Source organism: Rhinoraja longicauda, chromosome 5 (assembly GCF_053455715.1).
Source record: "Rhinoraja longicauda isolate Sanriku21f chromosome 5, sRhiLon1.1, whole genome shotgun sequence".
NCBI classification, from domain to species: domain Eukaryota; kingdom Metazoa; phylum Chordata; class Chondrichthyes; order Rajiformes; family Arhynchobatidae; genus Rhinoraja; species Rhinoraja longicauda.
Window position 1 is genome coordinate 36,062,110 of NC_135957.1, and position 24,678 is coordinate 36,086,787.

At 41.3% G+C, this 24,678-nt stretch overlaps 1 protein-coding gene across 3 annotated transcripts in view; it reads right to left on the minus strand.

The window, feature by feature from the left end:
* fam49a (family with sequence similarity 49 member A) overlaps window positions 1-24,678 on the minus strand; it is a 158,233-nt gene that overhangs the window by 34,363 nt on the left and 99,192 nt on the right. For all 3 annotated transcript variants that reach the window (XM_078399282.1, XM_078399281.1, XM_078399283.1), the window contains 2 exons: window positions 19,582-19,668; window positions 16,204-16,301 (listed from right to left, as the gene is read on the minus strand). The gene's annotated coding sequence lies outside the window, so the exon portion shown is untranslated. The remainder of the gene's footprint in view (window positions 1-16,203; window positions 16,302-19,581; window positions 19,669-24,678) is intronic.

Consider the following 24,678-nt stretch of genomic DNA (forward strand, 5'->3'; position numbering starts at 1 on the left):
TGCGACTCAGTAGACTCCTGCCGTCATCCTCCTCAGTAGACTCACATTTCAGACATATGTTCACGATTGCAGCTGCTTGTTCCAGGTCGCTTGCCTTTGATCAGGCTGTTCAGTTAACACACACTGCCACCTGCAGGATGTCATCCGCACAGTTCCCCAAGCATTCAGCTGTTCCACAACAGTCCACTACTCGGATGATCCACGCCCTCAACAAATGGCTCATCACCTAGCTGGACTCTAGTAAGAATCACAAGCTTGCCTGCCTCCACCGACACTCCTTGACGACTTTTGTAATACTGTGAAACAAAGACAGCTTTCCATATTCACACAGCCAATTACAACCTCTGCAGCTGAATCAGTAGGTGGAACTTGTGTGCCTTAGAAACAACTTCTTCCCCTCCGTTATCGGGCTTTGGAATGGTCCTTCCATAAACTAGGGTATTTGTCTGATTGACTTCTTGCCCATTGTGTGACATTGGACTTTGTCTATGAAACTGATGCGCTACAAAGCTGAGACCTATATTTCGCACTCTGCATCTTCCTCTTTATCTAATGTACTTGGGTATGATTGTATTTATGTACAGTATATCTGATTTGTTTGGATAGCATGCAAATCAAAGCTTTTCATTGTACCTGGGCATGTGACAATAATAAACCAATGGACAGGGTTCGTGGCGAGTAATGCTCACTGTGAGAATTCTATGGGGGTCACAAATATGACAATATAATTGCAATGAGGTTCGATGACTCGTTCTCATACAGGAAGATGCTTCAGGAGTGCTTCATGTTGAAAGAAAGGGATGCAGTGCATGACAAATACTGGGAAAAGTAGATGCAAATAGAGTCCAGTCAAGGGACGTTCAAAGACAGTACAACTTTAAAAAAAACCATATTTGGGGGCAGCAGCAAACAAGGGAATCAATGAGCAGGTGCCAAGAGTAAGATGAAGGCAAAGATGGCCCTCACATTTCTTATTGAACATGAGCACAACTCAAGTTGGGAACAAACAACCCCACCTCAAGAGTTACCATTTCAGTCACGAAATGCAAGTGATGACTTTAACCGACATTTCTTCCTTAAAGATAGACACAAAATGCTGGAGTACCTCGGAGGGTCAAGCAACTTCTCTGGAGAAAAGTAGGTGATTTTTCGGGTCAGAACCCTTCATCAGACCTTGAAGATAATTTGCTCTTCCTAGAAGGAAGCTCTTCCTTGAGGCTAATTTGCAGTGTGGCTTTCTTGAAGGTAGGCATGGAAATTGAGAAACAGTTTGAACTTACTGCAGCCAGATATTGAGGTGCTTTCTCAGTGTGTTTAGCTGCCTGGGATGTAGAGGACTGCCATTTTAATTCTCTGTTCCCTTCTTTCCCTGGATTCCTATCTCACATTGACCTCAAGATCCTCTACCAACTCGTCTTTTGACTTCCTGGAGTTGGCAAATAGCTCTGAAATTCCAAGTAATAGTCCTCTTTTTCTGTCATTTTACTCCTCCTCTAATCCAACTTCTGGATCCTTCATTTAGAGCAGTACAGCAGAGGAGCAAGCCCTTGGGCGTGCACTGTCCGTGGCAACACTCCCTTTGCAACTCTTTGGTTCACTCATCCCTTCCCACTCCTTCCCCAGGCTTTGATACTTGCAACCGTAGGAGATGCAATACCTGTCCCAACCTCTCTCATGTACATCCAATCCAGGAATTCCAGCAGCCCTGCTAGGCGAGGCAGGTTCATGTTCACCTCTTCCAACCTCATCTACTGCATTTTTTGTCCCACCCCCCGACATCAGTCTGAAGAAGGGTCTCTACCCGAAACGTCACCCATTCCTTCTCTCCTGAGATGCTGCCTGACCTGCTGAGTTACTCCAGCATTTTGAGAAATAAATACCTTCGATTTGTACCAGCATCTGCAGTTATTTTCTTACACTATTCATCTACTGCATTTGGTGTTCCCAAAATGGCCTCATTTATATCAGCGAGAGCAAGCGTACATTAGGCGATCATTTTTTGCCAAAAACCTTTGCTCTGTATGTAAAGATCTGCTGGAATTCCCAGTTGTTAACCAATTTAATTTGCTTTCCCATTCCCCTAACAGCAGCTCTGTTCTTGGCATGTACCTTAGCCAGAGTGTGGTCCCACACTAACTGGAGGATCAGCACCTCATACTCCGCTTGGGTAGCTGTCAACACAGCGGTATGAACATTGAATTCTCCAATTTCAAGTAATACATACCCAATAGCCACTTTTTTCTCACCTCCCACCCTAATGCACCCACTTCTTTCCTTAATCTCTGTTTGCTCCTCTCATCCCCCCTCCTCCCTGTCCCATTCATATCCCTCCTCACTCCAGCTTCACATTCCTCCATATCTTCTCACTTTAACTGACTCTTGTCGTCTGTGCACCTCCAGCCTGTCACTTACTCCATCAATGTGCCGAACACACCCCCCCCCCACATCAATCTATCATTCGCCAGGCTTTATATAACCCCCCCACCTCCCTTTCCAGTTTTCTCCTCCCTATAAGCGAGTTCGATATCTCGCCCGTGCATGCGCAGGTCATAGGTCACAAGCGCTAAACATTCTCGCCGGCTGAGCTGCTGTGTGTATACAGACCAGCGTTTCATCCGTATTTTTCAGTTTTGCTTCTTCGAGTTAAGAAAATACTGCTTTCAAAACATTAGGTGTATTTATGGTCAATTTTTTTTAAATACGATGATTTTATAGGTTTTATTACTTTATGCTTTGGTGAGTGAGCGAGATCGTGACGATTTTCTTTTGCATTATAATTTGTACCAGAGCTGCTCCTCAAGCGGGAATATGTCGCACTTCCCAAACCATGAGTTATTCTTGGTTTTCTCAATCGTTCTTGGATTGTCGGCGATGCAAAAGAAAAACAAACGTTTGAGTGAATGAATTGCTGCTTTGTGCGGGAGGTGGCTACACTACACAATGTCAATGGATGACCACTGTAAACTTGAAGCTGCTGTTTGTGCAGCGATTAGACAGCTGCAGAGGTCAGCATCCAGCGGAGCGGCTTGTCTGATCAAACCCTCCCTATAATATCACCCAGAAACACATCACTCCGGTAGACACAAAATGCTGGAGTAATTTACTGGGACAGGCAGCATCTTTAGAGAGAAGGAATGGCGGCGTTTCAGGTCGAGACCCTTCCTGGAGGGAAGCAGTATTTTCTTACATCGAAGAAGCAAAACTGGAAAATACAGATGAAACGTAGGTCTGTCTACACGCAGCAGCTCAACCAGCGAGAATGTTTAGCGCTTGTGACCTATGATCTGCACATGCACGGTCGAGATATCAAACTCGCTTATTCCAATCAGTCTGAAGAAGGGTCCCGACCAGAAACATCACCTATCTATTCCCTTCACAGATGCTGCCTGACTCAGAGTTCCTCCAGCACTTTGTGTTTTATTCAAGAGGCAGGAAAAAGAAAAGGGAAAGGCCAAGTTAACGGGCTTCCTTGATGATACCTGCAACCTTCTTGATGCCACGCATTGTTAAGATGGACTGGATAGGTGGTGATGAGCCCGCGATGGACTGCGTTGTATTCACCATTCTCTGCAAGTGTGGGTGGTCAAGAGCAGGCCAGTTACCATATAAGCCTGAGATGCATCCCAACAGTGTTTGGGCGGCATGGTGGCGTAGCGGTAGGGCTACTGCCTTACAGTGTCAGCAGACCCGGGTTCGATCCTGACTCTGTGCTTGTCCGTACGGAGTTTGCACGTTCTCCCCGTGGGTTTCCTCCCACACTCCAAAGACGTACAGGTTTGTAGGTTAATTGGCTTGGTGTAAATGTAAAATGGTCCCTCGTGCTAATGTGCGGGGATCGCTAGTTGTTGCACTCAGTGGGCCGAAGGGCCCGTTTCCTCGCTGTCTCTCTAAACTAACAGAATACATTCTATAGCACATCTACAGCAATTTGAGATCATTCTTGTGGACATGCCAAATCTTCTCAGGCACCTACGTAAATACTTTGAAGGAAACTGCAGCTATCGACCATCTCTACAACAGCTCCTGTGATGAGGTTCGGGTTGTGCCCTCGCAGTAGAGCACACTGAGGAGCACCAATGGTGAGGGTCAGGGTTGAAGAAATTTTATGATTTATTCAACCCGAGTGAGGTCTGCCAGTCAGGAAGTCCAGATTGTCCAGAAAACTGGTGTCGATCTGAGCCATTACCGATCTTTCAAAGCACTTTATTAAGGTTGAATTTAGAGCTTCTGTGCAGGCGAAAGGCCACTTTTCTTTTCTTGGGACTGGAATGATGGGGGTTTCCTGGAAGCAAATGATGACAATACACTGAGGAAATGAGAGGTTGAAGAGGTCAGAAAGACTGTGGTCATTTGATTGACACACGATGTCAGAACATGCCCATGAGCTTGTGGCCCCCTGATCTACACCTATGACAATGGAGCTATACACAGTTCCAACACCATCTTTAAATTCATCGACGATACCAGTTAATGGATGAATAATTGGCAATGACAAGTCAGAGGACAGGAGTGGGATTGATAATTTGATTGAGTGATGCCAGGACCACAATCTTTTCTCAGCATTAGCATGACCAAGGAAGTGATTGTTGATTTCAAGACGGAAAAGCCGTGAGTCCACGAACCTGGTTTTATTGATGGGTTGACAGTGGAGAAAGTCGAAAGTTTCAAGTTCCTCGGTGTGGATGTCTCTGAAAATCTGTTACGAGTCCAGTACATTGATGCAATCAGCAAGAAAGCTTATTGCCTCTACTTCCTTGGAATATTTGATACATCACCAAATACTCTATCAAACTTCTACAGATATACGGTAGAGCATACTGACTTATTGTCACATAGCCTTGTTCAGTAACTCGAAAACCCAAGAATGAAAGCTACAGAGAATAGACATTGCCGTTGTCCATCAAGGGTAATGACCACCCCACCATCGATGGGATCTCTAGGAAGAACAACCTCAGAAAAGAAAATATCAGGAAAGACCCACAAGAGGCTGGCCACACTCACAATTTGTTGCTCTCATCGGGAAGGTGGTACAAGAGCCTGAGAACCATTAGCTCCAGGTTCAAGAATAGCATCTTCCCATCAAGCTCTTGAACTACCATACACAACCCTAACCAAAATCCTACCTCAGCGCCAAACTACTATGGATTTTGTACACGGTTGCACTAAGTATTTTAGCTTGTACTATTATGGTCTTGTTACCTAGTATAATTGATCATTTACTGTTTTATGGTTTATTATACATTTATTTGTTTTGTTGTATTGATGTGCCAGTAAAGCTGCAGCAAATAAGAATTTTACTGTTCTTGTCCGGTGCATATAACAGTTAAACACTCTTGACTCTTGGTCAAACAAAAAAATTAAAAAGCTACAGGTATATTGGTCATTATCTCAGGAGGCTGCAATACAAGGGATGAACATTATATTGCAGCTGCTTGTTTGGACTTCACTTGGAGTACAGTGTTCTGTAGTGCACACCATGTTTCAGTATGAAGATATCAGTCTAAGAAAGGGTTCAGCAGATACACCAGAACAAAACTGGTGCTAAAAGAGTTAAATCCTGAACGCATAGATTACATAAGCTAGGGTTTTTTTCTCGAATGTGCAGTTTAACTGACAGGTTTACAATGACTAAATAATGGCATCAGGAGCATGTAGAAATGATTTCCCTTTGACATCTTCATACAATGGGAGGTGGAATCTGTCCTCTCTCTCCTCTCTTGCATTCACCCACTGCACCACTCACCCACACGCCCACCCAATAACTGCTGAGCTAGATCTACTGAAAACAATTATTATCAATACATCTTTTGTCAAGTGATATTATTAAGGATTACAAATAGTACAAATAGTGTTACAGAATCAAGGCAGGTACATGAACCCAAATTACATCAGTTGTTTTCTAATTGAATGGCAGCACAGGCTTGTCAGACCAAGCAACTATTTCTATTCTATGTTCCAACATTTTATTTAAATTAAAGTCAATTTCACAGTTCCGTTTTAGCATCTTGAGATACTGCATGCAATAACAGCAGCAGGATTTATCCATCCTCTTACTGACTGATATAAAAAAGCCTATGGCAGATAATGATGTATAAAAAACAGCTAATGCCTGATAAGTTGTTAAATTAAAGACAGGCATACACGGCTCAAATCTTCCAGTATTATACACGGCTGATTTACTGAAGGCTGCGAGAGCTCATGTAAAGCTATGGCACAGAATAAGAACTGATCATTTCCTTACTTTAGCACAAAATCTTTTTCAGAAAGCCCTTTCAAAACATCTTCATTGATAATTCTCACACTGAACAGGTTTCAATCAGTTGATGTTACTTTTCTTCTTTTCCATCTTTTTTTGAAAGGTGAAATAATTTAGAAGGTATGATCACAAATGTTTAGATAACTGGTGTTATGACTATTATAGGAATCAGTGCTTTTGATGCAATAATTTTAATGGTGCTGCCAAGTTACCTGGTACATCAGGCTTGTACTGACAAATTCACTTTAAATGATAATGCATTCTTTACAACGCTTTTAAATTTAAGTGGCCGTGGCACAGTGTTAGAACAAAGGCTGCATTTATCAGCACATTGAACAGTTGTAGAATGATCATAATAACCTGCCTCTGATTTTCAATGTCAGCCTTTTTCTGGGAATACACATCCTTTCGGTTGGTAGGATTTTTCTTCTGTATAATTTACACTCGGGTATCACCTCACTAGTATATGATTTGTATCATGTTACAATATTTTTGTTTTGCCAAGCTTTCCTTTGCAATGTCAATGCTGCTTTCTTGTCCTGCAGTTCGTCAGGAAAGTTGTTGGAGTTCCTCCAGAGGATGCTTTAGGAACAACTATTCTAATCCAAACTTGCACCTCCTGATCAAAAATGAAAGGACAGTAAAATCTTCTATTTAATGGCAGGCCAAGATACTAATCACAGGCCAACCCCCCAAAAAGTCTGGTCTAGTGGTATTTAGTGGGAAATATTTTATCTTACCATTATATTCTAAATCCATTAAGCATGTACATCTGCAGATAAAACTTCCAATCAGCCACAGCTTTACAACTGTTTAACTTTTAAACTGTTTCCCCGAATGCTGCCTGCCGCAAACCAGCAATTCATGAAGTTAATCTACTCAATCTACAGAAAGGGACCAAGGAGAAACCACCAGAACTTCCCTTTCATTCAATGGGTGACTGAATGCTGTTACTTGGGTATCTTATCACATGCACAGAATGTTACTAATGAAGTATTCAGACCAGATGTTGATGCAGAGAGAGATAGGTGTGTGGGGGGCTATTGTTGAGGTTTATCCTTTCCCTCATTGTGCTGCGATCACACAACAAGTTGTGATATCTTCATTTGTCAAATTTGACTCCATAAAAAAACACACCATGTGCTGGGGTATCTCAGCGGGTCAGGGAGCATCTCTGACTGGCTGAGTTACTCCAGCACTTTGTGTCTTTTTTTCTAAACTGGCATCTGCAGTTCCTTGTTTCTCCAAATTTACTCTAAGCTTTGTTTATTTTATTTTCAAGAGTGAAATGGTAAAATAAGAAACTGATAGGTCAGAATTCTAAACGTTGAAACCTTTTTTCTAATCTCCTCCTCAATGGAGATGCGACCTTTACCGTGTCGTATCTCCGTTCGCGCTACGGCCTAACATCGTGGATTCGGCGGCCTCCAGCTGGGATCGACCTTGAAGACTCCGGTCGCAGGGCCTGGACTTACCATCTCGGAGGCTTCGGCCGTGGGCCCTGCAGACCGCAACATCGGGAGCTCGCAGGTCCCTGGCTGGCGACCGGCTTTTGGGAGCTCCAGCCGTAGCAGCTTCGACCGCCCCGAAGCGCGAGGTACGATCGACCCGCTCGCAGGCCCTTCATCGCCCTGCGTGGCTCGGCCGCAGCACTTTCCATCACCCGGTGGGGGCTCAGGACCTTCATCGGCCTGCTCGGCTCGGCCCTGGGACTTTCCATCGCCCGGTGGGGGCTCAGGACCTTCATCGGCCTGCTCGGCTTGGCCCTGGGACTTTCCATCGCCCGGTGGGGGCTTCAAAAAGTTGGGAGCCTCGATCACCTCGTGGCACCACGGGAGAAGAATGAGGAGGAGATAAGACTTTTCTTTGCCTTCCATCACAGTGAGGGTGTGCCTAGAGCAATCACTGTGATGGCTGTTTGTGTAAAAATTGTATCTGTGTGTCCTGTGCTTTTTGTTGTCTACTGCCGGACCCTGACGTGAGAGGACGCTGGCGCTGTTTATTTGCCGCTTCTCCGTTAGGATAGTTTGTCTGTTTGTTTTTATGTTATGATTGTTTTTGTAAAGCGCTTTGAGCTTCTGGAAAGGCGCTATATAAAATAAATGCTTATTATTATTATTATTATTATTATTATCAACACTGAAAACTAAAACCGATTAAGTTTCATATCATTATTTGATATTGAAATAGTTTGACCCAAGAATCAAGAGAATAAACTGCTTGACTGAATTTACGGTCACAGACAGCCCTCAAAGTTAGCTTCTAATCAAGTAGCTTGACAAATAAATAAAAGATTTGTAGAGCTGCAGGCACAGTAGGTCCAGGTTTATTATGGAAACATGTCAAGGATGATTGAACAGTCGAGAGGAGAACGTAAAGGCCAATTTGTTCACAGTATGATACAAAAGGCACATAACTCAGCAATTCATTTTCAACTAATAACACAGATAAAAACTGAATGTGGAAATGGAGAGGGTGAATTACCAACAAAATAACTTCTGTCAACTTGTTAATTGTTTCTTACAAAAGAAAGGTTAAAAATAACCAATAATGGTGTAAACTCTTGACCCGTAGCAATTAGGCAATTCAGAGCAATCATAAAGGAATAAAAAAGACTATTCAATATCAAATCCAATGCTCAGTGGGCAGGTCAGGGGGGGAGCACATTGCATTTAAATAAATCTTTGATTAATGGAGTGGAACCTTCACATTTTCACTCATTTTCTTCTGCACAGATGCTTTAAGGCCATTGACTGGCCTGCCTTAAAACCACTACCAAGCCTGCTCTTTGGACTGCTGCCAAATGCTCGCGACAGCTTGCTAAAGAAGACGTATCCTCGGTTCTCTGCCTCCTGCAAGAAACAGCTCAACTCCATTTTGCAGCTCCCTGCCTAAGAAGTTCTCAGTGACAACCAAGTGGAGCAGGCCTTCTAGCACCCAATATTGGATGTCAAGCAGTCAGTTGTTACAACAAGTCTACTACCACTGAGCGGCAGACTTTGAAATCAGGCAATTACATACCTAATAGTGATGATTACCACTCTTCAGGAAGAAAGGCAATTAATTCCTTGCAAGGTGCATTCCAAACGCACCCAATCCTGATGCAAGGTCTTGACCCGGAATGCTGACCAGACATTTTTTTTGCCTCCACAGATGCTGTCTGACCCACTGAGTTCCTCCAGCAGTTTGTTGTTTGCATCCAATTTCTACGCCATTGTCGCAATCCTATTTCCAGCATCACAACGGGTCGTACAACTGAAACTGACCTGCAATGCTGTCTGTGTGGAGTTTGCATTCTCTACCCACAACCATGCGAATGTCTCTGGGTACTCTGGCTTCCATGCACATCACAAAGGCACAGGAGTTGGATTTTCACTGATCACTAATTGTCTGTTTGTGGGAGGAGAATCAAGGAGGATTCTTAGACGTATGAGACGGACAAAAAGTGAACACTGCCCAGTCCATCACAGGTACTGACCTCCCCACCATCTAAAGTATCTGCAAAAGTCACTGCCTCAAAAACGCAGCCAGCATCAGAGATCCACACCACCCATGCTCTTATTTCACTCCTGCCTTCGAGAAGAAGGTATAGGAGCCTGGAAACCATAACATCCAGGTTCAGGAGCAGTTTCGTCCCTACAGCCATCAGGCTATTAAACACTACAAAGTCCAAGTAAGCACCAAAGTACATAGACTTGGGGGATTATTTATGTCTTTGCACTATTATTATTTGTTTATTTGACATATGACAATAAAAACCTCCTGGCTCGACTTTTGAGAATCTATTACAGGGCACTAAACGTGGGAATAGGATTAATGGAATTTCACTAAGAGCTAAACAGCCTCTTTCTACGCTGCAAGACCCAATGAAATATGAACATAAATGATCCCATCATTCTTCACACAAGGCTTCAATTCTTATCAAAATATATATTTGGGATATAGTGTCACCAATCTACTAATTACAATCAAAGGATGATAAACCATGGGAAGCATGCCCACAATTTCATAATATGTGTGTCGGACAGGGCCCTCAAATACTGCAGTTTCATGCGCCATCTTTAGCTGTCCAAAGAAAAGGCCCAATGTTTCCTTAATTCTTATTTTATGGAAACATAGAAAATAGCTGCAGGAGCAGGCCAGTCGGACCTTCGAGCCAGCACCACCATTCAATATGGTTATGGCTGATCATCTAAAATCAGTACCTCGTTCCTGCTTTTTCCCTAACAGCTATATCTAACTCTCTCTTGAAAACAGTTTATATTTCATTTGTTTTATTAAAAAGGTGCTTGTTCATCATTTAAAAAGATAAGCATGATAATGAAAATGAACAATACAAAATCACTAAAATACAAAGAGCAATTCATCAGTAAAATATTTTTTTGTAAGGGAGTTGCAGGAAGATGATTCTGCAAATGTAGTTCGCTATTTGACATTTTCAAAGAACTTGCATTTTGAAGCATCATTTACAATGTACCCTCATGGTATTGATGTCATACAAAAATAATTAGATTGATTGAAGATATCTAAAGTACCTGGTGTCAAAAGTACCACCGGGTGGTGCCAGCAATAGCAGCCTCGCCAACAGTCTGCCTGTCCCTGCCTTCTTTGTTGTTGTTTTTAGTATGTGTTAAATGTATGTTTTTAGTGTTCTTTTGCTTGTTTTATGTGGGGGGGGGGGGGGGGGCGAGGGGTGGGTGGGGGAAACGTTTTTAATCTCTTACCTCGATGGAGATGCAATTTTTTTCCATATCGTATCTCCGTCCGCACTGTAGCCTAACATCAAGGAGTTGGAGGCCTCTGCTGGAGACTGACTTCGGGGCCTGCGGGACTTAACATCGCGGAGCTCGCAATCCCTGTCGGGGATCGACTTTGGAGCTCCAACCGCGGGAGCCTGTGGACTTTAACATCATGAAGCTCGCGGTCTCTGGTTAGAGACTGACTTCGGGAGCTCCAAGCCGCAGGAGCTTCGACTGCCCCGACACGGGAGCTTCGATTGCCCCGACGCAGGAGCTTCGACTGCCCCGACGCGGGAGCTTTGATCGCCCCGACACGGGAGCTTCGACCGCCGGCTACGGGAGCTTCGACCGCCGGCTGCGGGAGCTTCGATCGCCCCGACTGCAGATGGTTCGACTGCCCCGACCGCGGGAGAAAAAAGAGGGAAGAAATTTAGACTTCATTGCCTTCCATCACAGTGAGGAACTTGGGGAATCCGCTATGGTAAATGTTTATGTTAACCTTTATGTAGTTGTGTGTCTTGTTGCTTTTTTTAATTATGGCTGTATGGTAATACGAATATCACTGTACCTTAATTGGTGCATGTGACAATAAAAGACCCTTGAAACCTTTGAAACTTTAAACCCTGTTAGTTGTCAGAATTTCCCATCCCACATTATTGTTGCTGGGGAAATTTTATTATTAGTTTGAAGTCTAATAATAACTTGGAGCTCCCAAAGTCAGTCTCTAACCAGAGACCGCGAGCTTCACGATGTTAAAGTCCACAGGCTCCGAAGTCAGTCTCCAGCAGAGGCCTCCAACTCCTTGATGTTAGGCTACAGTGCGGACGGAGATACGATATGGAAAAAAATTGCATCTCCATCGAGGCAAGAGATTAAAAACGTTTCCCCCACCCCCCATACCTTGCACCAGACTTCAAACCAAAGTCCCTTCCAAACCCACGTTCTCGGGATGAGCGCAAGATGTCAATTTTCCTCAGCTTACAGCAACTGATGAAAAACATCCGATTTTTTTTTAAATTTGCTGTTTATATTGTTGGTGAAGAGGAAGATGGATTCAACATTCCAGGGACAAGCACACAGCAAAATCCAGTAGACCTTCTGAATCTTTGCTGCACTTCCTCATCTTATGGGGAAGGAGACTAAAACTGTATGCAATGCCCTGTGCTGACGGGACAAAATATTGTATTTCAGAATATGTTGATTACACAAGGATTGGGAATAAATGTAGGAAGCAGATGTAGAGAAGATTCAAGGGATACAAGCAAACTGACTGGAGGGCAAGAACATTTGCAGGCACCGATAATTTAGAAAAAAATATGGTTAGTCATTTCTCTATGTAACCAAAATGCACAAAGTTTGTTAAAGGGCAAGAGATGGCATGGTGTTGATTATCAAACTCCCCGAACTTCACAATTCCCTGAAAGTTAGCATGCAGTGAGTGGGAAGGCAAAATGTATTGGCCTCTATTATTAGAAGATCTGATTAAGGATATCGTAGTGAAATTGTATTGGGCTTAAGAGATCATGCACAGGGCATTGCATACAGTTTTAGTCTCCTTCCCCATAAAATGAGGAAGTGCAGCAAAGATTCACAAGACTTGTTCCAGAGATATCAGGTTCGCAAGGTATGAGAAGAGGTAATGTAAACTTTCTCTGAGGTTTAGAAATATGAGAGGTGATCACATTGAAACATACAAAATTATTACAGGACTAGAATGATTGGTTGAATGCAGTTGTTTGCCCTGTTACAGGGTCTGGAAGCAGAGGCCAAGGTCTCAGAATATGTGATAGGATGGGGATAAGGAGGTGAATCGCTGAAATTCTCGAAGTTTAAAGAGCAGTAAAGATTCAGTCAACGAGTTCAGCCAAAGCAGAGATTGGTTGATTTCAGCAGATTATGTGAATCATAAGATATCTGGATAACGAAGGCAAGAACATTGATGTAAAGATCAGGCAGGGCCTTGATGAATGGCAGAGCAGGACTAGATAACCTACTCCTGTTACTATTTCTCACTTTCTTATGACGTGACTGGAAATTAGCCAAGTGCCAGGAGTCATAAAAAAAGGGATAGGCTTCAGACACACAACTTGTCAGCAAAAGCCTCATGGGATTTTAATAATTCAAAGTATTTGGATTATGGGGTAGAAAGCCAGGTCTCCAAGTTCTCTGACGGCATGAAAATAAACAGCAATATTACCTGTGTACAAAGAACCATTAATGACAAAAACACAATTAAGTGAAAGGGCAAAAAACTGGCAAATGCATTCCGATGTAGGTGAACTGCACATCATTTACTAGGAATCTAAAATGATAAATAGGGTATTTTATAAAACAATAAAAAGCTACAATACATTAATCATGAAAGTGTTAGTTACAGAAAATAATAAAAATGATAATGGAAGACTTGGCATGATACCTCTTTCACTGGATTACAACGTGGATAAAAAATATACTTCATTCGTGCAAAGTCCTGTTTGGAACACCAATGAGCAGTTGGACAGACTGCAAGCACCATATAAAGGATTATGGTGACCTTGGATTGAGCTCAGCATTTAATTATTTGGTGTCCAAAGGTTAAATTACAGAGAGATCTTGTGCAGACTAGGGTTATATCTTGGAGTTAAATGGATGATTTGATTGGGGTTTAAGATATAGACTATATGAACAGATATGGCTTCTGTTGATTGTTAAGTCGGAAAATTCTGCTAGACACAAAAACTGATGAAAATGTTATATTCTCCTCTGCAAATACCAGATCTTGCTAATTTTAATAACTTAAATTAACAAAACTTTTTATATTTAAACTATACGTGTCAAAGAATGGACAGATGAAGTTGGGTCATATACACTTAGCGACCTCACTGGATGACAGAGCAGGTTCAAAGGGCTGAATGACCTAGCTGTTATCCTAGTACAATTATTCTCAATTGTAATTAGCTACCATAAATTATATCACCAAGCTTAGGGGAACAGAATGACACAGATAGTCACTAGCTGAGAGAACGATATTGTATGTTTATTAATAGGACGCACCACAAAGGTGCAGGAATAGTTTTAAATATAGAGCAACATTACCAAGGGGAAACAGGCCTCTCTGGAGTGGGCTAAATTTAGATCATTTGATTACTTGAACACTTCAGAGAAAGTGACTGTTGATCTTGCTTTATTATCTCATTACTTTATCCTATTTTGCAACTCTAGGGAAATAAAAGGATATGGGCATTTGGCTGGAAAAGTTATCATTACATAGCTGATTAGCCTTTATCGGCCTGATGGGAAAACAGGTTCAATGGACCTTATAACATGCTCTTGTACCTCAGAAATGTGCAAATTCAGAACACTTATTTTTTAGTTTTAATGGTGACAAAAATGACAATTATCCCAGTTTTTGAATATAACGGCATCATTTAACCTTTAAGAAAGAAGAATCTGCCATGTATTCTTGATTTTTACGAAATAAATTGCAAAGTTTAAAAAAATCATATTATTTGAAAAGTGCTTTAATTTGCAACTAAATGCAAGGTTAAATAGCAGTCCTCTAAGTCATATACTCTCTGTTATCACGTGTCCTGTTTAAGTGCTTGGAGCTCAAAAGTTTTAACTCCCCTCTATCCTCAGAAACTAGGGTGTCTATTTTACAATGACAGCTGCAATAGCGATTGGATTAAAGGAAGAAGCTGACCAGCTTAGAGCAGTTGTAAAATAAATGGCAGATGCACCGTTTCACTCAGACTGTAAAGCCTTCATTGTGCTGCATCACGCCAATGGCAAAGAAAAGGAGGCTTGTGGCAGCAGGGGAGGCATGACAACTTAATAGAGGACTACAGTTTACTATTCCATTTAGTTACAAATATCCATGCATTTTTCCAATAATATGCTGTTAAACACTTTGCACTTCATTTCATTAAAAATAATAGACTACTTATACAGATGATATAAAAAGTAACATTCTACAGCACAATGTTACAATCAATTTGGAAGCTAATAAGTAGTTGGGAAGTTAAACAAGGGCAGGATACACACAGTGAAGAGCAGGGCCCTGGAGAGTCTTACTGAATAGGGGAACATGGATGACAAGTATAGTTCCCTGAAAATGGGAACACTAGTCGACACGGCAGTGAGGAAGCTGTGCCTTCATTGACTGAGGCATCGGGATAAGAGTCAGGTCGTCATGTTACAGTTGTACGAAACGTTGGTTGAACTACACTTGGAGTATTATGTGCAGTTCTGGTCACAATATTATAACAAGAATGTGATTAAGCTAGGGGGAGGGTAGAAAAGACTCACAAGTATGTTGCCTAGATTGAGGCATTTAAATTAGGAGAGATTGGACAAGATGGGCCTGTTTTCCCTGAAATGGAGGCGGTCAAGAGGTGACATACGAGAAGCATATGTAGGCTAGATAGCTAGTGTCGGCTTTCTATGAAAGGGGTGTCTAAACTTGGAGGGGAAAGTTTTAAGATGAAAGGGAGGAGGTTTAAAGGGTAGTAAATTCTTCACACAAAGGGCAGTCGGTATCTGGAATGAGAGAGGAGGTGGCGCAGGCAGGAACTAACACCATTTAAGAGACATCTGGACACATGATTCATAGAAGATATGGAATTAATACAGGAAAGTGGTATTAGTATAGAAAGGAATGATGGTCAGCATAGGCAGAATGGACTGAAGGGCCTGTTTCTATGCTGTATAACTCCTGGACTCGAAATAGCATACAATAAACTTTGAAATGAGTTTAAGGCTTGAATACACTTCAGGATAATTCTCACACTTGACTCCTGAAATTTACAATGTTGAAATGTTAAGTAAATTAGTATTCTGCAATTCACTCTGCTTCTCGTCCGCTCCTCAATAACATTAGAAATGTAAACAAGTTCTTTCCAATTACAGCACATAATTGAGATAATCATTATATCTGGCAGGTTGAGAGATAATGCAAAGTGGCTACACCATCAGTGATTTAAGGATGTCTTCGCACAGGAAGCAAACATTTCCATTTGGTTTGATGGAATATTAAGTTCGGGGATAAAGACTAATTTGACATTTTGGCAAATTTACAAAATAATATGATACATCACAAATAGATTTTCAGAAAAGCTTCAATAAAAAGTAGCTTCATTTTTTCTACAAGGCAGCACCTCTTGACACAATACAATGCAAACTTGCGGCATTGAATTTCTGATATATCATTATGATCATTCATTTACTTACCCGAAGCTGGTCACACCAATAGCGGTGACAGAATGGGCAAAACTCCTTGGTTGCTGCACTTCAGTGAAATGGGTCAGTGGATGGAAAGATAACAGGAACTAAGAGAAAAATAGAGCAGAACAATTCAAGTAAAGAGCACAATTTATGTGACATTTCATGGAAAATAGTACATTTTAAAATTGGTGCACTGAAAGAAACATCAATTTTAGCTGCAACAGGTTCTGTGTAAAATAAGTAATTCACATTCAACTTGATCTCCAAAATGATTCTGCAACAGGCTGTGGTACCAGACTTGACTACCAGAGGTCAGTATAGATTTGTGTATCAGTCCTTGGTTGACCATGTTTGATATTTTTTCTGGAGGACTTTTACTCGGAGAAGAACAGTCAATTTATTTTGAGAGTTTTAACAGGCAACTTTTGTAAGCAAGCAATTTAATAGAAATACATATAAATTACACATCTTTTACACATCCAGAGATGCTACCTGTCCTGCTGAGTTACTCCAGCATTGTGTGCCTATCTTCAGTGTAAACCAGCATCTGCAGTTCCTTTCTACACATCTTTTTGCATCTTTACATCTTGGGAAATGTGATCTGTTCTGAAATCATTTTGCATACACACATAAACTGGATTGTAAACTAATCTCCAGAGTTGATCTATTGGTATAGAGATATCAGTTTGAATTAAAGTCGCAATTTTTTCATAATCAGTTTACAGAAGTCAAATTAAAAGTTGGTTTCAGTTTGACTAGGGGTTCCAATTGATTACTGGATGAATAGCTAAAGATACCGAAATCAACTTTTCAGGGTAATAGCATAACCCTGAACTGGTCTCATAACATAACCTTGAACTGAACATAACATAACCCTGAACTGGTCTCAGGTTTCCAGAGTTGAAGTTAAAAACAAATTGCTTCAACTCCAGCTCCAAGTTTCTGAAAATCTTGAAATGAATACATATTGCCCTCAAGTGAGGGCATAAGTGGGCAACACGCTGAAGCACCAAGCAAAGCCCTACTTGAGCAAAGGCTACTTGTCAATACAGAAGAGCAACTTTCTCTAAACCAAAATGGGAATTCGGGAACAGAGACAAGTGGATAAAATTGGCAAGAAATAACACAGTGTACACAACTGTGGAAATTTTTAAATATCCAAACAATCAAAACATTCACAGAATAAAACAAGGCAGATTTATTATTGGTCCTTTCGAAATAATCAGCAGTTTCGGCATGGCATGAGTTATTAACCCAAGCAAGTGTAGTGCAGAAATGTTAGCTGGAAAGCCAGTGTGCTCTAATGATGCCACCAAATCAAGCTTGAATATTGTGGCTGCGATTGTTGGCAAAATGCTTTTGTAATCAGTTTCAGCCAATGCCATTTTATTGATTGGACACATTAGAGGCAGGAAACATGTTCCCAATGTTGGGGGAGTCCAGAACAAGGGGCCACAGTTTAAGAATAAGGGGTAGGCCATTTAGAACGGAGATGAGGAAGAACTTTTTCAGTCAGAGAATGGTGAAGGTGTGGAATTCTCTGCCTCAGAAGGCAGTGGAGGCCAGTTTGTTGGATGCTTTCAAGAGAGAGCTGGATAGAGCTCTTAAGGATAGCGGAGTGAGGGGGTATGGGGAGAAGGCAGGAACGGGGTACTGATTGAGAGTGATCAGCCATGATCGCATTGAATGGCGGTGCTGGCTCGAAGGGCTGAATGGCCTACTCCTGCACCTATTGTCTATTGTCTATTGTCTAAAGTGGGTCCTGGCTTCACAATGGGAACCAGGACACTGAGCATATGGAGAGGCTGAATAATCATGCAATTACCAAGTAAACAAGAAATAAACTGCTTAATATGGAAAATAAGACAAGGGATGATAGGCAAAGGGAGAGCATAGGAAGGAAATGTTTTTTTTAGATTAAAAAAAAAAAATGAGTGCATTTAAAGCCATCAAATGACAAACAATTGTTCCATTCAACACAATTATGTTGATTCTTCAATTAGAGCCAAAACATCATAAACTCAATTCTGCACTTTCTTTCAATCTCTCCTTTTAAAAAGTTTAGCCAATTTTCTCTCAGGTAGCTTCGTGGGCTCCTTGTTAATCCTGATTTGTGTAAAACTTTTCTACCAACATTTCCTGGGTTTTTCTAGTAAAGATGCTGAGCCCAAGCGGTCTCGATATGGTCCGTCAGACCACCACAATGCAGAAGGGTCTCGACCCAAAACGTCACCCACTCCTTCTCCCCAGACATGCTGCCTGTCCCACTGAGTTACTCCAGCTTTTTGTGTTTATCGCCACAATGTATCATTGCTTACACTCTGAAGTTTTAGAAACCCATCATTTGGCCTCTTTTAATATTCTCTTTTCATTAAAAAAAATCCTGAGTCTTCTCTCATAACTATAACTTTAAAATTGTGATGTGTCTCCATCCTTTTCATAGGCCAGTTATAAGTATGTATAATCCATAATTTTAGCCATCTAAAGTAAAGTAGAGCCTAGCCATGCTGAATAGTGCAATGATCAAAGACCAATCATAATCTTCAAAAGGATTCTTAGTTGCCTGCTCAAGAGGAGGAAACTTTAAAAAAAAATTGTTTGATGAAACCTTATGATGTTGCATCCGGTCATATGAGAACGATTCTACACGATAGGACGAATGGCTTTGCTACTATACAACGTGAATGTTTCCCACTTCAGTGCCTGCAGTTCAGATGCCTGCAGTTGGAGGTCACAGTGCAACAGGAAAGAACGTATGCTGTTTGTACAGAATAAACGCACACATCAACTGTGCTTTGCAACAAGCATTCTTCTTTGTAAATTCACACCTAAGAAACAGCACCTCACCTCAGAAATTTCAATACAAGAGATGCTGTATAACACAGGCACAATTGTCCAGCTCCCTCCACAAATAAAATTAAACCTTGTAGAAAACAGAAGCATTTCTGATAGTAATTATGTCTGTGCATCACAGACTGCCGAATGTGCAAATCAGTACCATTTGGAGAAAGACAAGCCTTGGAACAAAAGAGAAGCTTTTTAAAAACAAAATCTCTTTTTGACGGTTTAAACGTGCATATTTACTCAGCCGTCATTTGTGATAATAGTTAGAGATAACAGTCGGGATTCACAAATGGGTAAGCAGGTGGCAAGGGTATCATAGTCAGCCTGCTGCACGCACATTCGAGTGCAGAATTGGGGGCGAGTTGGTAATTATGTACATAGCATGCCAGATAGGCATCTGTTGTTCCACGCAACAGTGTAGCCTGTAAAATCATGCTTCGGATACAGATATCCAGTGTGGCCAGGTGGAAAACAGTAAGATCCAAACGCTGCTTTACACTAACAGCTCACACACACAAAAAAAACATACATTTCACCTACCCTCCCACGGCTCTGGAGAAAGCAGCTTCTTTCTGTTACCCAGTTATGTCGTGCTGTTTTAGTGCATCAGAACCTCACAGTGGTGTCCTATCAATACAATAGAAAATAAAGTGCTGTTAGTAATTATATAGACCAATATTTGACACGGGTAAACAATTATCTCAAATTCTGCAAAACAAAATCCTTTGGTTATTCAAAATTCCATCCACTCTATGTAACATCAAATACGGATACCTTTGTCAATGTGATTTAATGAATTGGGCTATTTAATTTATACTCTAACCATCAGCTAGAGACTTGTTCCCTCTCTTTGGCAATACTCTGAAACTGAACCAGATCTTATGCAACCGCTGTGTCATATTTGAACCAAATAGCTTGTTAACTCAAATCCATGCCACAAGCTTCCATCTTTTTAAAATCACAGCCAATATGATTCCCTTGGTCAAAACAGATGGTGGAGAATTATCATATCATCATATCATATATATACAGCCGGAAGCAGGCCTTTTCGGCCCACCAAGTCCGTGCCGCCCAGCGATCCCCGATCATTAACACTATCCTACACCCATTAGGGACAATTTTTACCTTTACCCAGCCAATTAACCTACATACCTGTACGTCTTTGGAGTTATAGGCCATTTAGTTTAGCATGTATTGTTGGCAAGATGCGAGAGTCAACAAGTAATAACCAATAATATAGGAGAGTTGAATATGGTCAAACCTAGTCGATAATGTTTTGTAAAATCTGACAAATTTGCTACAATTTGTTGAGAATATGACAGGGATGGCGGGACCTCCCAACATTTGACTTTACAAATTCATAATTTTGATATCCAAAATTCATTTTTTTAACATAAAAATTCATAATATGGCATGTAATGCAACTTTTCAGCAATAAAAGTATGCACGTGTTGCGCTACATTCATGTGAAAAACGACTATTATTTCCAACAGTCTGCAGTTCTTGGACTACATGTACAATGTCAGGCCTATCATGAGTATATTCTGCTATTTATAAAAAGGTTATTGAACAGAGATACTTTTTAAAACACAAAGAAAACATTGTTTTGTTTTTTCTATTTTGCTTTTTCCCTACACATCCCAATTCTCTTGGTATTGAATAAAAGAACAATGGTCATAAAATGTATGACTAAGTTATGAAGAAAGAGTTGATATATGCGACAAATATGAGTATTTGTTGAAGTAAATTCGCACATTCATTGATAATCAGCCCAAAAAGGTGGTAATTAGCTTTTCTACTGTATTTTATATTTTAACCCTGTCTAAATTAATTAATATAGTTATATAATCTTGCACTTAAATTTGATATTTACTCATTACAGTTCCACCACTGATTTTCCGGCACTCTTGGTTCCAGAGCTTTGCTGGTTTATCCAGCTGGCTATGGGGATAGATGAGCTGGCTCCAGCTGGGCTGGAGTTCCAGAGCCCAGGCCGCAGGTTGCAAATTCGACCCACCAATCGGCCATGGAAGTCCCGATGAGGTCGAGATTGGCTGCCTTGCCCAGCCTCGGTGCCACATTTTCGGGGAGACTTCTAGGATTTCTCACGGAACCCCAGCAACCTCTAGCGGCCGAATTGACAAATCGCAATTACGGAATGTTTTGCGGAAAAATGTGAGGCAAAATCAGAATGGCGGAAATGAAATAAGAAAGCGGAAACTTTCCACCAAATTCAGAAAGGTTGGGAGGGGTGAACAGCGATAGAGTGGTACCTGTAGATGCAGCGTATTTAGGTTTCCAAAAGGTATTTGACAAGGTGAGGTTAAGAGGCTTGTGCTTAAATTAAGAGATCAAGGTAATGGTAAAAGTGTGTTAGTATGGTTTGAAAGCTACTGTCACACAGAAAACACGGTAGCGCAGCGGTAGAGTTGCTGCTTTACAGCGAATGCAGCGCCGGAGACTCAGGTTCGATCCTGACTACGGGTGCTGCACTGTAAGGAGTTTGTACGTTCTCCCCGTGACGTGCGTGGGTTTTCTCCGAGATCTTCGGTTTCCTCCCACACTCCAAAGACGTACAGGTATGTAGGTTAATTGGCTGGGTAAATGTAAAAATTGTCCCTAGTGGGTGTAGGATAGTGTTAATGTACGGGGATCACTGGGCGGCACGGACTTGGAGGGCCGAAAAGGCCTGTTTCCGGCCGTATATATATGATATGATATGATGATAAAGAGTTGGAATAAATCGGACATTTTCAGACTGGAGGAATGTAGCTAGTGAAGATTGTCAGGGCAGTAACTGGCCCTCAATTGTTTAACATTTACATCAATGCTCTGGAGGAGGGAACAAAATGTATGTTTACCAAGTCTTTCAAAGATACAAAACAGGTGGAAGGGCATATTTTGATGTGGACCTTGTGATTCTGCAACAGGACATAGAGAGTGATGGGACACAAACCTGGCAAATAGTTTGATGTTTGAAATTACGAGGTCATCTACTTTGGTAAGAACAAAGGTAGATTATTATCTAAAAGGGGAGAGACTGCAAACAAATAAAATTTGGGGGAACCTAGGTGTTCTAGCGCAGGAACCACAAAAAATTAGCAAGCAGATCCAACAAGAAGTTAAGTTGGCAGACAACATGTTAACCTTTGGCAAATGGATTGGAGTTTTAGAGGTTTTGTTACAGCTGTACCGAGTGTTGATAAGGCCAGCTGGAATATTGCACACAATTTTGGTCCCCTTCCCCCCCAAGAAAAGATGCAATAGCATTGGTTGCGGTCCAAAGGAGATTCACCACGCTAATTCCTGGGATGGGAGGGTTATCCTATCAAGAGAGGTCAGAAAGTTTAGTTTAGTTTAGAGATACTGCAGAAAAAAAGGCCTTTCAGTCCACCACACCAGCCATTGATCACCCACTCACACTAGTTCTAAGTTATCCCACTTCCACATACACTCCCAATGCAATAGGGGCAGTTTTACAGAGGCTAACTAACCTACAAACGCGCTCGTCTTTGGGATAAGGGAGGAAACTGGAGCACCCAGCGAAATCAACATGGTCACGGGGAGAACATGCAAACTCCACACAGACAGCACCTGTGGTCAGGATCGAATCTGGGTCTCTGGCAAGGTGACACAGCACCTCTACCAGCTGTGCCACCCTTTAGGTCTGTATTCCTTGGAATTTAGAAGAATGAGGGACAATCTTTTTCAAACCTAAGATCCTAAGAGAGCTTGATGGAATAAATGCCAGGGTATTTTAACTCGTGGGAGTCACAAACAAGGAGGCGTAACTACAAAATAAGGGGATGGTCATTTAAAACAGAAGCGTAGAAACCTCTTTGGCTGTGAATCACTGTAATTTTCTGCCCAAAGTCCTGGAGACAAATTTCAGATGGTGATAGATAAATATTTAAAAGATAGAAAAATTGAGGGTTATGGGGAATTGGCACCAAAGAGGCCGGCATATATCGGCCATTATCATATTTAAGGCAGAGAGGGGCCTGCTCCTGAGATCCTCATTCATGCCTTTGTTACTTCAAGACTTGCCTATCTTCCACACTCCTCGTAGGCCTCCCATGCTCCTTTCAGCCTGGAGTTGAGGTCATCCAAAACTTTGCTGCCCTCACCCTAGCCTTTTTTCCTAAATGTACTCGGTTTACTCAGCATCCTTTTGTTTTCCAACCTACAATGGTTTCTGGTTAAGCAAGGCCAGATTTAAAAATTCAAACCAATAGCTTTAAATCCTTCCACGATTCCCCATTTCTGTAATCCTCTTCAACCTAATAATTCTCCGAGACACCCACACTCCTTGAATTCTGGCTTTTTCTTTATCTTTGAGTTATTTCTCTGCACGATCGATAGTCGAGGTTTCAGTTGCCAAATTTCTAACCTCTAGGACGTTTTTTCAGTCTTCATTTGTATATCCTTACTTTTCACTTTGACTTGACCTTTGGCCATCCTACTTAATATCCTATGGCTCAGTGTCAAATCCTTTGTTCGATTTTCCCCTTTATGAATGTCACTGGTATATATTTTGCAATGCAAACCTGTGCAGGAAAAATGGGACTTATTATTGATAATTCCTGGACAAGATTGCAGATCAAAAATATACACAGCTGAGTCTAACGTACACATCTCAAAGAACTGTCATCATGCAGCCAACCTTAACAATAAGACAGCACTAGTTGGAGACAAATAAGTTAAGCCATGCCATTCAAATACTAATTTAATATTAGCTGAGTAGTGATTATCACTCTAGGTATAAATGAGACCCAAAGCAATTAGCTAAGCTTAGTTTTATGAATGTCCATTGAAGGAATAAATGGCATTTTCCCTTATTAATTCAAACTGGCAGCAGATAAGTTAAATTTGTTATTTTCTGCCATGAAAAGTAGTCTGTCCTTCGCTCCATCCTGTCCAAAATGGCTGTTTGTAATTAGAACATGCCTCTAAATCTTTAATTATGTTGTTATGCGCAACATGGATAACAGCACAGATGCTAATTTCCAGTTCTTTTATCAGGCCCAAATTTGGCAACAGTGAACCAACTCTATTTAATTATTGAAAAAAATTGCTCCTTTCTCATTACACAATTTTCATTAGTTTGAGGTTAAGGGCTCAGTGTTTTGCATGCGGGTCATCTGTAAACCTTTCTAAATGCATGTCTAACTGTAGATGTATTTGACATATCATTAAGCCTCTCCAGTATTACGAGGGCAGAGCTGGAAAATGTTTTTTGGAGACCTTTGTAATCCACCTGAACTTTTTAAAATAGACCAAAATATCCAATGCCAAATTTAAGTACTACAAGGAGGCACAAGAGACTGTAGATGCTGGAATCTGAAATAAAAAGAGAGAGCTGCTGGAAGATCTCAGTGGGTCAGGCAACCTCTTTTGAAGGAAATGGACAGTCAACATTATGGGTCTTGCCCTTCATCTGAACACATTTCACCTACCTGACCCATAGAGTTCCACCAGCAGCTCTCCTTTTCATTTTTATGTGCATTCAAGATATGAGCACATGCCCATTTATTCAAGAAATTAAGTTGCCATCACAGTCAGTCCCAATTAGCTCCAAATAGGTTTACCTTACGGGCAGCTATACCAAATTAAATCCTCCAAATTCTTTTTTTTTTA